The sequence below is a fragment of the Pan troglodytes genome, chromosome 11 (genome assembly GCF_028858775.2).
Source record: "Pan troglodytes isolate AG18354 chromosome 11, NHGRI_mPanTro3-v2.0_pri, whole genome shotgun sequence".
In the NCBI taxonomy this organism is placed as follows: domain Eukaryota; kingdom Metazoa; phylum Chordata; class Mammalia; order Primates; family Hominidae; genus Pan; species Pan troglodytes.
Genome location: NC_072409.2, coordinates 87,600,851 through 87,615,028, shown reverse-complemented (window position 1 = coordinate 87,615,028; position 14,178 = coordinate 87,600,851). Strand labels below are relative to the sequence as shown.

Here is a 14,178-nt window from a genome sequence, read left to right as displayed (position 1 = left end):
GTTTTAGTTTGTTCTAGCTGCTTTAACAAAATATCATCAATTTAGTGCATTGAAACAACAGAAATGTATGTCTCATTGTTCTGGAGTCTGGGAAGTCCAAGATCAAGGTACAGGCAGGAATACTGTATGTTGAAAGCCTGCTTCCTTAGAGACAGCACTTTCTGTGTCCTCACATTCTGAGAGGGGCAAGGTAACTCCCTTGGGCCTCTTTTATAAGGGCACTAATCCCTTTCATGATTCATGAACCTAATCATTTCCCAAAAGGCTTCAATGCCTAAGACCATCACCTTGGGGGTTAGGACTTCAGCAGAGTAATTTTGAGAGGATAAAAACATTCAGGCCATAGTACCTTGTCACTGCAGGGCTACACTGTACCTTTATCCAAGGGTGCTCATATATAAATTCAGTTCTGAGTGTTCTATCTCAGAGGCCAGATTAGGATTTCTTTGTACTCTCCTAATTTACTTGAATTACAATATACTTGGTAGTTATCGCCCTGATGATTTCCTCTTTGCCCCAATTATTTGGAAGTAGACATACTGGCATACACATAAGCTGAGGAATGTTAGGGAAACACTGCTCATTTATCAGATACAGCAAGTTAAAATCGAATACCTGTTATAATAGGTGAAGGTTTATTGCTAGTAATAAGCAGAAAGTGCTGGAGCAAGGGGTAGGGTTGAGAATCTGTTGAAGGTCAGCCAAACAATGTATGAAGAGAGGAAATTAGATGACAGGACCTTGCACACAATATGTAACTAGGATTCATTGATAAAAATATATGAATAGTAGATGGATGGAATGATGGATAGATGGATGGAGTGAAAAATTATTAATATTAAATGTTAATATGAAAATGTTATGTACTTCCAACTTCACAATTTTGCTACAGATTGAATCAGCTATTATATTTAATTGCTATATTGAATTCACTTAAGTCTATGTTGTACTTTTCTGTCCATGAGTGAGGAAAATAAAAACATAATGTTTTCTAAGAGCTATTGGTGCAGAGCTAAGGATATATTTCTCTCTGCTACTTTCATATTGTTTCATATTAACATACATGTTAAATTCTGTCATTTATGACAACATGGATAGAACAAGGGAACATTATGCAAAGTGAAATAAGTCAGGCACGAAAGTCAAACTTCACGTTCTTATAGGTAGACTCTAAAACAGCTGAAGTCACAGAAATAGAGAATAGAATGGTGGTTATAGAGGCTGGCTGTTGGAGAGAATGGAGCGATGATAGTCAAAGGGTACAAAATTTCAGTTAGACAAGAAGAATAGGCTTTTTTTCTTGTTAGTTCTATTGCACAGCATGGTAAATCTAACTAATTATAGAGTATTTTATATTTGAAAATTGCTAAGAGGATAAATTTCAAATCTTCTCACCACAAAAAATGTTAAGAATTTAAATTGATGGATATGTTAACTAGCTTAATTATTCCACATTGGAGTCATAAACTATAACATTAGTTTTTACCCCATAGATTTATACAATTACAAATTGTCAATTTATAACAAAAATTATAAAATGTACCAACCTTGAAAGCTGCATTCTGTTTTTCTCACTTCACCTAAAAAATACAAAACACACACAAAAAGGAAACTGAAATAAAAGCCAATTAAAGTAACACAAGAAGTCAAAAAGACATTTTCTTTTTTTCTTTTAACTTTTACCCATTTTTCTTGTTGACAGGAAAGAAGCATTTAACTACAGAGAGAAAAAAAAACTGATAAAACTCTTTTTCTCCTACATTGTTTTTAATATATTTTTACTTTTTAAATTTTGTCATAATTTGCTTTTTAAAATTTCTTATGAGTATAGAAATTATGAATGACAATGAGTAAAAATGCAGAGGGAATGTTTAATAAACATGATTAAATTGTATGAAAGAAAAAATTATATAGGCAGCACTTATCCCATGGAAGCCATCATGATAAGATTTTTGATAAATTCAGGCAAGAGTATTTTAAGGTGCTATTACAATTTCTTCTCAGGTTCTATATTTCTACTCTTGAATGCTGATTAGAACACAGGCTTTTGCGTCTTCTCTCTCCTTACTCCCCTAATAATCTGTTCTCCCTTATGGACCAAGTGATTATTCTGTTGTTTATAATAAATGCTCTACATTCCTTATGGAAATTGTAATTATGATGCTGAATATTCAAACTGCAAGCCACTTTTCTCAGGGAAATTGTAATTATGATAATGCTGTATTTACCCGACCGATGTTTTTTTAGTCATTGTTCTCTTTGAGGAATAAAGAGGTAAGAGAAAAAAACTAACATAAAACATCATGTTGGGATTTAAGATATGGATTCAGGCCGGGCGCAGTGGCTCACGCCTGTAATCCAAGCACTTTGGGAGGCTGAGGCAGGTAGATCACCTGAGGTCAGGAGTTCAAGACCAGCCTGGCCAACATGGCGAAACCCCATCTTTACTAAAAATACAAAAATTAGTTGGGCATGGTGGCGTGCGCCTGTAGTCCCAGCTACTCGGGAGGCTGAGGCAGGAGAATTGCTTGAACTTGGCAGGCAGAGGTTGCAGTGAGCCGAGATCAGGCCACTGCACTCCAGCCTGGGCAATAAGAGCAAAACTCCATCTCAAAAAAAAAAAAAAAAAAAAGATATGGATTCAGACAAGCATAATAATAATAGCTAATCTTTACTATGGCAGGCATGACACAACCAGGCTTACATGTGTATGACACAGATGCATGTTACAGGCGTATGTGAATCACAAAGGTTTCTCCTTTAACCCGCACAACAACCTCCTGAGGTAAGTAATAGTATTGTCCCAATTTTATAGACAAAGGACATGAGGCCTTTGTTCGGCACCACGACGTGAAGGCCTACGGAGTATTTGATACATCAATATATGTAACATGACTCTACTTTTGTTAAAAATGTTTATATATATATATATATGTAATATCCAATTGTGCATAGAAACAAATCTAAAGGAGTAGCTATCAGACACTTAAAGTAACCTTTTAATAAGAGGTTGAAGAGGGAACTTTTTTCCTTCATGATACATGAATATTATGCTTTAAGTGTTTATAATTTTTTTTATAAGGAGAAAATAAATTTTAAAAAATGTAACAACATAGAAGGACATCCAAAAATAAATGCAAAAATTATACTATTTTAATAAGAAAGCAAAAACCAAACAAAACACAAGGCCGATCACTGAAACAGCTTATTAGGTGGGTCCCTAGATAAAATGGGAAGCAGACCTCCAATAACTCCTTTCATCTGCCTGCCTTCTTTCTAGCTTGCCAGATCTGTACAACCAGAGCCCCAAATAAGGATGGAAGCTCTATCCTTTCCTCCTTAGCTCAGCAGTAATTGTTTAGGATTGTTTCAATATTGATAAGCAACTATTGATCACCCACCATGTATAAGCACTTTATAAGCAGGTTTCAATATTCTATAATAACCATTTTACTCCGCTTTCACAAATGAGAAAATTGAGTCTCACAAAAGTCATTTATTTGCCCAAATTTACCAAGTTAGCCTGTGTTCTTTTAATTTGACAAATTGACCCACCTTGACCAAAAGTAAAGTAAGATTGAAAAGAAACTCAGAAACTGAAGGCAAACAAAAACAGGAAATTAAAAAGATAAGGACAAAGTGTATAAATTAGTGAGTTTTTAGAGGACGACCCTCTTGTACAGCTTAAGAACTCCCAGGACCTATTCTTGGACCTTTTCTGGACTTTTGTTATATTTCTAACACCCCACCCAAGAAATTCCAACCCCTTATTGCACACACACCCCTTAACACAAACACACACACACACACATACGCCCCACACTAAGCTTCTCTCCACTCCTTTGGCAGCATCCATCTGCTGCAATGGGGCCGTTCAATTATCCATTTCTGATTTTCCGTACCTGAAAATGTAGATGAGCTGTCCAACCTAATAGCAACAGGGGTAGATGCTGGGTCTCAATTCAGTATTATTCCCCGGTTCAGCCTGCTAGTCAGTAGTAAGCTGATTATGACATCTACTACCTTAGAAGGAGCAGTAACTCATTTTGACTAGAACTGAGCCAACTCCAAATTAGGGTTTGCCTTACATGCCTGCAGGGCCTTGTTTAGCACCAAGATCTGAGGGCCTACAGAGTGTCTGAAAGGTGAATACATAATTCTGCATAATATCATCCAGACCAATGGGACTACTTTGGACGGGGGTAGAAAGTGGGTACATAATCATGAGATCCACTTGTCCTGGTACGCACTGCATGCCGCAGAAGGTGCTGGTCTGATGAGTGATGGAACAGCCTTTGGAATCCTAAAGATGTGGTAAATTCTCTAAATCAATGACCATTCTTTGATACTGCATCCCCAACAGGTAGAATACATGGGTCTAGGAACAAAGGGGAAAATATAGAAGTGGTTGAACTTAGCATCACTCCCACAGTCTTAAATGGGAAATTTGCATTTCCTGTTCACAAAAGTTTAGGCTCTGTGGGTCTAGAGATCTTGGTTTTCAGAGGGAGGTTGCTTCTGAGAGGAGACACTGCCTCTGAGAGGGGACACAGTACGAATCTCATTAAGCTTCAAGCTATATCCTACACCAAATTACTTTGGGCTCCTGTGCCAAGAGATTGGCAGCAAGGAGAAGCGTCACTCTCTTTGCCGGGATAATTGTCTCCTCATCAGGATCTGATATGGCTGCTATTATACAATAAGGGCAGAAAAGAATATCTGGCATGCAGGTGATACACTAGGCATTTTATGAACTTTCCTTGCTTTTTTCTTTTTGTAATAAATGGACAAGTGCAGCAGCCTAAAAATAAAATGTTGAGGAGGGGTTCAGATCCCTTAGTAATAGTCTGCGTTACCCCACAAGGTAGGCCACATATGTTCATTGGGGTACTGGCTGAGGATGGGAGAATTTTAGAATGGGTAGGAGAAGAGAAGAAGAGAAGAGAAGCGAAGCGAGAGATATTAAGTATCTATTGTGAGCTTGAATAGCAGGGGCCATGGTTCCCCACTAACCTTCTTCTAAGAGGTTTCCTAAAGATGGCAACCTATTCGGATTCTGGAGGAGCTGTTCTCACATGGGATAAATATATTATATGATGCAAGTAGTGCCAAGTAGAAGCCACATGGCATCACCCCCTTCATGACAAAGACTCACTCCCCTAGCTGCCTGAAGTGCTGGCTGCTGGTAGCCCACAGCTGAGTACTTCTCTGGGAATTTTCCACCTTACACCCGAGGGAACTGCCTTGACCAAGACAGGTTATTCACAGGCAGCTCATGCTAATGACTGATTAATATTGTACTACAAAGACCGGACTCCCTTTCCTCAGCTTGGGACACCTATAAATACATGGATCCCAAGTAACTTCCCAATAAATTTCATGCATGAAAACCTCTGTCTTAGAGTTTGTTTCACCAGAAAATTTACCTAAATCAAGGTAAATTTGGAAGACATGGAGCAGAGAGTTGAACACAGATATGTCAGGCTCTGAAATCCATATCCTTTCCATTATATCTTTCTACCTCTCAAAAGGAAGAGTTGAAACAAATTTTCAAAACATTTTTGTGTATGCAGTAGACATAGGCAATGATGGTATATTTCAGCCTGTAAGTCGTCATTCTTCAGTATTACACAATAGCTACAATTATACTGCCATTGGAATATTAAACTAATGTATTTAGATCTCTTGAAATCTAGACATCTACAGAGATGTTACTAGATATGTACAAACACACGTTGATTTATAATATTATATTAAAATACAGTTGACCCATGAACAGCACAGATTTGAATTGTGCAGATGCACTTATACATGGAAATTTTTCCATAAAAATTATATAAGTATGCCTGCTTCCCCTTCCACCTCCCCCACCTCTTCTGCCTCTGCCATCCCCAAGAGAGCAAGACCAACCCCTCCTCTTCCTCTGCCTCCTCAGTCTACTCAATGTGAAGAGAAAGAGGATGAAGACCTTTATGATGGTCCAGTTTTACTTAGAGTAAATATATTTTCTATCCCTTATGATTTACTTAATAACATCTTCTTTCCTGCAGTTTATTTTATTATAAAAATACAGCATACAATACATATAATATACAAAAGATGTCTTAACCTACTGTTTATGTTATCAGTAAGCCTTCCAGACAGCAGTAGGCTATTCATAGTTAAGTTTTGGGGGAGGAGAAAAGTTATACACAGATTTTCAACTGTGTGTGTGGGGGTTAGTTTCTCAACCCTTGCATTGTTCAAGGCTCAAGTGGATATAGTATACGTGTACACACATGTCTGTATATCCTATAAAATGTATCTCAGCACTCATTCCAAGGTTACTGTGACCAAAATCCTTAATTATACTAGCCTATTTGCAAAGAACAATATGATACTTTTAATCATGCCATTTTTCTAGGAAGACTATTCAAGACTTCTCTATTTCAGAAAACTTAAAAGATTAGTTACGGAACAAGGGCTTACATTTTCTGCAATAAATGTAAGGATTTTATCAGGCATGAAATGTAGTCAGAACAATTTACGGTCCAGTAAAATGTTACTTAAGGCAGCATTTACAATCAGAACACAGAAGTTACCTAATTCTATGCAGTTGTGAGAAAATCCAGTTAAGATTTTACAAGCAGTGAACACTGCTTCACACTATTCCTCAAGAAATTCTACATCAACAAGTCTTTTATTTCATTCACAACTCTTAATTCTAGATCAAATCATTTATACTTTCTATTTAAGTATTTGTGGCATCACTGGTTTACTCAGGTTATGCCACCACTACACTGCATCAAAGGCTTAAATGTCATAAATACAAACGCAATTGTAGATAAAATTCCTCGGACAGAAAAGTAAAACTAGAGCATTCCAAGAAAGGTATCCTAACCTGTCCATGGTGAGGCAGAAAATAGTTGCTACATATCCAGGAAGAGCTACTAGCTTTAGTTTTATCTTTAATTGTGTTCAGTTAGTGGACAAAAGGTTATTTATGCCATTTTAAGCAAGGAGGCTTTTGAAAGAGCTCTCAAGTATCAGAGGGTTGTGAAACTCTTAAACTTGTGGTAACTGGGATAGGAACCTCCCCATGGAATCTGTGTTATATATCCCATGTGGCAATAAATACAGGAAACACTTTAATGAAGCATGCAGCTAATGGGGGACTTTCCATGAAGAGGCAGCAGGTTTTGCAAAGCACACTCTACTCAGTGAGCTTTAAGTCAAAGATTCTTCCAGACTTCCAGAAACTCTACTAGACCATTGCTCCCTACTGACTGATGAGGCTACGGAACTGTCGAGTTAGGCTTTCTAAGTTTATTCTGGGATCATTCACTATTCTAAACAGCACCATTAATACATAAACCTGGAAACTTCAGAAAGGCAGCAACATAGATTTACATCAATTCATCCTTAATTTAATTGGGATTGTGGAAGATACAAAGATGTATATGACCTACTCACAAGCAAGCTTACTTTGACTTCTAATGCAAGTACACCTGACACTGGCAAGAATGCACCTCAGTTTCTAGACATCAATATTCATGAGTTCAGGGAAGAAAGTCAATTTTTGCCCAAGACACCCAGATTTCCTACAGCTGAGTGATTGTCAGTACACAGTACATTACATTTAACATCACAAAGGTACTTACAAAAAGTAGTCTGACAAACAGATAAAGACGGACAAAGGCATGGAGTTAACTTTGAACCACAAAGAGCTCTCCAGGACAGAGCTTATCAGCACGGAAAATAATGTTTTAATAATTTCCTTTTGATATTAAAAATATTAAAAGTCATTTAACTTTTAATTAAATAACAGGGAGAGGTTGGGGCAATGCCATAAAGTCTTTCATATGGTAAATTTTGAAGGAAGTATAGTCAGCATGAAGCCATAAAGTGTTTTTCAGATGAGAAGGCATTTTATAAAAATTGCTGAGGTAGCACCTGCAAGAGACTGAAAGCAGGTGTGTTTCATGTGTGTTTGATGGGGCCCTATTGACAAGGCTGGCAAATGTTGCTCAGTTTAACTAATTTGAAATCATGATTTTTTCTCTCTCACTAGGAAAGTAGAGTGGTGTGGTTCAAAGAGCACTGTAAATAAAATCAGAAGCCCAGGATTTAGTCTATACTCTGCTCCAATCAGTTATCTATCTGTTTCTGTTCAACAATTTTACTTGAGTTACAAGTTAAATTTCGAGTACTCCCCTGCCCTCCTCCCCAAAACAAAACCAGCATCCCTAATACAGAATGGTTTAGGCAAGAGTGCAGAGCAAAAGTATGACTTAGGATCAACAGGAAATGCGATGTGCCTCCCACAAACACAAATGTTATTGTATGCTTTATTATTATACCTGTAGTATATAGAGGAAGGCAGGAAATGAACCTGCTTTACTTTTAAGTTGTCATATCGAGATGGAGCATTGCTTTTAGTTGAAGATACCAGATTTTATAAGATCCACAAACAAATGGGACACAATCTGGGAGGAAGGCTTCATGAGTGAAGAAACTGAAAACACTGCAAGGAATGGCAGAAGTTGCATTCAAGTGGGGGCATGCAAGTTGTTCTGGAACATCTAAGCAAGTATAATAACATTTTAGCTAGAGAAATTTGAAGTAACAAGAGGAAGAATACTAACTAAAAACTGTCTCAAGATGGCTTGTGTTAAGACAGGGGTTCACAAATTACAGGCCACAAACATCTTACTTCTTTTTATTTACAGATTATTTATGTCCTCTTTGCTGCTACAGTAGCAGAGTTAACTAGATGCCACACAGATGCCACACATATTTACAGCTGAACATGTTTACAATCCATTTACAGGAAAAGTTTGACTCCTGCCTTAAGAAACAGTCAATCCATCAATCATTCACTCATGTGTTCATTCATTTAATAAACAGGTTTCAAATATATACAATGTGTCTAAAATGTACCTGGCAACAGACAGATAAGAAACAGTCTGTTTCTTAGCCTACCCACCAATTTCCATAAGGCCACCAGACGCAAGCTAGGTGACCATTAATAGAGGACATCGTAGAGGGGAGTAAATCATTGACTCAATGACTATAAAGGTTTTTTTTTTTTTTCCAATGGTAAGAGTCTTTAAAATACAATACTTCATGGAGAAAAAGTCCATGAAAAATTGGTTAATGGAAATAGATGGAGAAGTAGGAGGTGGCAGTCTTCAAGGTACAGAAGAGTCAAGGTCAGGGATCAGAGAATGAAAACCAGACAAGTTGAATAAACATGTAGGGTAGGAGTGAGGAAGTACAGTATAGATGTCTGGAAAGATGAGAAACACCATATCGTGGAGGTCATTCAATGTCAAGCTTAATATTTTCTAGGTTATTTGGTAGCTAATAGGAAGCTACAAAGTCTTTCTTAAAAGAGATAGTATAAACAAAGTGAAGTTCAGGAAAGATCATTTTGACAGCGATATGTAGGATAGATTGGAGATGGAATGTAGAACAGCTGCAGTCTAGGCTTAAAATAAGAACATGGAACACTAAGGATTGGATGGGAAGAGAGAAGCAGACATGAATGTGTATTTCACATGAATGAGAAATGCTAGGTACATAGCAACTCAGGCATATGAGGAAGAAATAAGGAGTAGAGGCTGGGTATAACTACGGGCTTGCCCTTGAGTATGTATTTATTTCTCAGGTCAGGAGCTTCCTCTACACAGGGCCCAAAGGAACACAGTAAACACCATTTTGATTTGCATCAATATCCAATGAAAGCCACCATTGGTTGGTAAAAAGTGGTGTCCTTCAGAAAAGGATCCTTGACAATGACTATTGCTATACAGAATGGGGTTTGGGTTCAGGGAGAAAGCTATCAGTTTTTCCAGAGTCCTAGTGTGGAAGGTAACTTCAGAGCAGAGCAAAAACAAACAAACAAACAAACAAAAAACAAACAAACAAACAAAACAAAAACAATCGCAGAGTTTTGACTAACATGGTCAAACATGGTAGAAATAGGGAAAAGCTGTGAGTCTGTGGGTATTTGGGTGCCAGTGGCAGCAAAAATAATTTCAGTCTCCATTGGTTGGTGAGTTTCAGGCTGTTAATATAATCATACAGTTTGGAACTGAGTATGGCTACACATGCAGGTAAAAGATCTCAGGAATCACAGCCGCTCATGGAATACAGGACATAATTATAACTATTTGTGTGGGGAGTTCAAATATGTCTTTGTAATTTAGGCTGGAATGTATATGCCAACACATTTGTATCTTGAATATATGAAACCATATTTGTGTCTGAATCAGCACCATCAATAAAAAATACCATATTTTCAAAATGTTTATCTATTTATAAAGTCCCTCCATTATTCTTTGACTATAAATTGGATTTAAAAGGAAATATTCACCCTCTGCCCCTACCTTAACCAATTTTGTCTGATGGAAGTGTTTAGCTTGGAGAAAGGTGGTCTTGTACTGACACTGAAAACATTGACCCAGATGGTCATTTATGTCGCACTTCTAATCCAACACTACAATTTGGGGAAGATTTTTGGCCAAATCATTAGAATGCTGCCCTGTGAGTCAATAGGCTCAGGCCACCATTTACATTTTGTTTCTTCAGTTTTTTTCTTTTTCTTTTTAAATATCCATGGATTCCTGTACTTTTAATAGCAGCATATTACAATCAGGATATTACAGTGTGAAGAGCCAAGTCTTTGGATATAGATGGACCTAGGTTGGATCCCAGCACTACTACTTATTAACAGGGAAATTTTGAGCTAGTTCTCTACTTTCTCTGAGCCTCTGTTTCCTTCTCTATTAAATGGGGATAATAATACTTGCCTCAAGGTTTGTTTTGAGAATTAGTGAGGTAATAGATAGTACTTGGCATTTATTAGACATGAAATAAATATTCGTTCCATTTCTTCTTTAATACTGTTTGTGATTATTAAGCTATCTCAGCTGGCTGCATTTATATTTGTGACATTCAAAATATGAAAGCATTGTTACAAAATCTCAAATGTCTAGAATTCAGATAAAGATGTTCTCTCATGGAATGATTCACATGGAAAAACTCATTAGATACGTCTTTCCAAAATAATCACATTGATAAACTATGTATTAAATGATTTTAGTTAAATACCTACAACACATTGTGGACCATTACTAGGTGCTCATTTATTTTAAGGACAGAAACAATACACACAGGGAGAGTTAGCTGAACAGCAATTAAACACATTTCATGTTTCCTGTGTTGTACATCAGCAGTATTTAGAGCAAAGCCTTGAATCTCATGGGGGGCCATTCACATGCAGTCTGCAGCTCTTCAACACCTAAAATCTTCATACAGGATATTATCATTCAGTTCTACGGGCCACATGGTACATTTCAATAAAAAACACTAAAGCATAGTGGTCAATAATACTTGCTCTGTTTTTAGACAGTTGACATAACTCTTTAACTTGCTGTGTGCTCTTTGGAAAGTTACTTGTCCCCATGATTCATTTCCTTAATCTGTAAAATGGGGATAGTAATAAATAGTGTTTACCTCCCTGGATTATTGTGAGGATTAAATGAAATACTACCACAGAAGTTCTTGATACATTGAGATCACTAAATAAATTTTATCATTTTTTCATACCTGCTTCCAAACAGGATTTGTGGAGATTTATTTCATATAACAAATATATAACAGTTAAAACAATGTGGACAAAAACAACAAGGATCCTATAGTAAAAGGTGGTAAGTGTGGAAGCGAAGTCTTTTACTGTGCTAAAGAGTTGATATTTCCCAAGACCAATCCAGAGCTAAGTCCCCTGAGTCCATGTCCCCACTTAAAATTTTTCATGTATAGCTCCTCATCTGTAGGAAGAAGAATATTCACCCTACAGTGCATGCAAGGACCTCCATGGGTGACTTCTGCCCACGTGGGTTGCTAGCAGCACTCACTCTTTCATTTCTAAAATTGAAACACTATAGATCACCATTCATTTTGTGTGTGTGTGTGTGTGTGTGTGTGTGTGTGTGTGTAAGATTCTATGTTTCTGCTCTGCCTCTTGTATATCTATATATAGTCCCTCTCTATCTGGAATAGTTTCTCCTCTGTTTTTAATCTTCCACAAGTGACCAAACAGTATGAAAAAGGCTTGAGAAAGTCCGTGATCTCATTGGAGGAAGGTTTCCAAAAAGGCCAACATGCTGAAGGCAGCAGAGGCTACTGGTGAGGCAGCAGTTTCTGGAGAGTGGGGAGTCAAACTCCTCAGGGGATCCCTACCTGGAAAGGAAGCAGTCCATACAGAGAAACTCACAGTGCACGAAGCCATAAATATATACAGGAAATTGGAGGTGAGTGAAATCCAGAGGGGTTTGTCACTTCCAAGCCCGAACCACTAAATTAATGCTGAATGTTGATTTATGTTAATGACATTTAGTAATGTAATTCTCTGTAAGAGCATCTGTATAATATTTCAGATATTCCCAGGGGTGCTTAGAGAAGGGGAGTTAGTCGACCATGTAACATTGTGTAAAATTAATTAAACAGAGATTTTAATATAAGGAAGCTCTGAATTGGAAAATACATCTGTTTTGTATATGCACTTTTTCCCCCCTCACCTGCAGTGCTTAGGTTTGCATAGAATCCCTGTGTTAAAAGAATCTGGGGTAGAGAAACCTATGATCTCATGCTAATACAGAAAATAAAGTTATAAGGCTTGAGGGCAGGATTACAGCTATGAAAGTCATTTATATATGTTCATTTTCACTAAAATAAAACATTACACAATACAACATATGTGAAAATCTATAAATATTAAATTAGTGATAAATATTACTATATTACTGATCTCTATCATAATAGTTATTTAATTTATTTTAGACAATTTGAAAATTGCATTTAGACAATTACAGATTTTTAATAATATAATGAGCAAACCTGCCACTCAAAACAAAAACTAGGAAGTTGACCCTATGCTCCTCTATAACTCCAAACACATAATCCCCCTCAATCCATCACCTCAGGCAACCAATACTCTGAATTCCACATTTATCACTCCCTTCTTTTCCATGTTATGCACTATATATATATATATATATGCCTGCGTATGTGTGATTTTTTAACTTAAAAAAGGTAATAATGTTGTATGTAATCATTTGGACATTTTTTCAGTTAACATTTTATTGTAGTTATTGATATGTTTTGATATACTTCATTTTAGTTTATTATTTCAATTTTGTCTCGTTTTCTATACCTTTAAGTAATAATTGTCTCCCCTCTTTCCCACTATTTTTAAAACAAACACTTCAGCACACATCACATTCATTGAATTTCACTCCTCAAATACGTCTGTCACGTTGGCATTATCATTCTAGACTTTTAATTCTGTGTTAGTGCTTTCTCTTTTCTTCGCTCTTAGCAATATTTATAACAGTTTATAACAAGGAATAAAGTTACTTTAAAAATATGTTTCTTGCAACATCTCCTAAGATTTTAAACAATGTTCTCATCTAGATACTTGATCCAAACTGCTCCCTGTATGGGTCTTTTCAAAGTTTCAGAGGCTTTGTGTGATAAAAAAAAAATGTCTTCACATTTCAACAACAGTTAGCCAGATATCACATTCTAGATCCTAAGTTATTTTAATACTTTACAAATAGCACTCCACTGTTTTCTTGTATCCAATGTTGCCCTCGAAAAATCTAAGGTTAATTTGATTCTTGTTTCTTGGGTGTGGTCTATTTACTCCTATTCATCCTCCTTTCATTCAATTAATATTTACTAAATGTCTACTATTTGTGATGTACTAAGCTAGACACCGGGGTACAGGAGGGCACAAGAAAGGTGTAGCTCTAAGTTCTTGGAGGCTGACCTCTAGTGAGATCCATTGAAGACTTCTAAGAATATGTTTTTATGGCCAGTCTTAAAGGAAGCATTACCTTCCTTTCATTCTTTTAAAGATTCAGTGTTTATAATCTCTATTCCTGTAGCATTTAACCTTACCTAATTTGCTACTTCCAGCTCTGCTCCTTCTGTAATATAATTAACCTCACCTGAAGTGATTTAAAATTCACTGGGCTTACCTAGACTAGATTCCATTTTCTCACAGCTGTTGAAAAGCAAATTCACATACAGGTTGATTTTATATAAGGCGAACTCACAATCAGGTGTGTCAGTGGGGAGGGATTGCTGTACTCAACTTCATGACTCTGCTCTGAATTAAGAAATATAGAA

At 36.7% G+C, this 14,178-nt stretch overlaps 1 long non-coding RNA gene across 2 annotated transcripts in view; it reads right to left on the bottom strand.

Annotated features, from left to right (window-relative positions):
* Positions 1–1,541: 1,541 nt before the first annotated feature.
* LOC134807676 (uncharacterized) overlaps positions 1,542–14,178 on the bottom strand; it is an 841,508-nt gene continuing 828,871 nt past the window's right edge. For both annotated transcript variants that reach the window (XR_010148738.1, XR_010148739.1), the window contains exon 5: positions 1,542–1,580. This is a non-coding gene — a long non-coding RNA (uncharacterized LOC134807676). The remainder of the gene's footprint in view (positions 1,581–14,178) is intronic.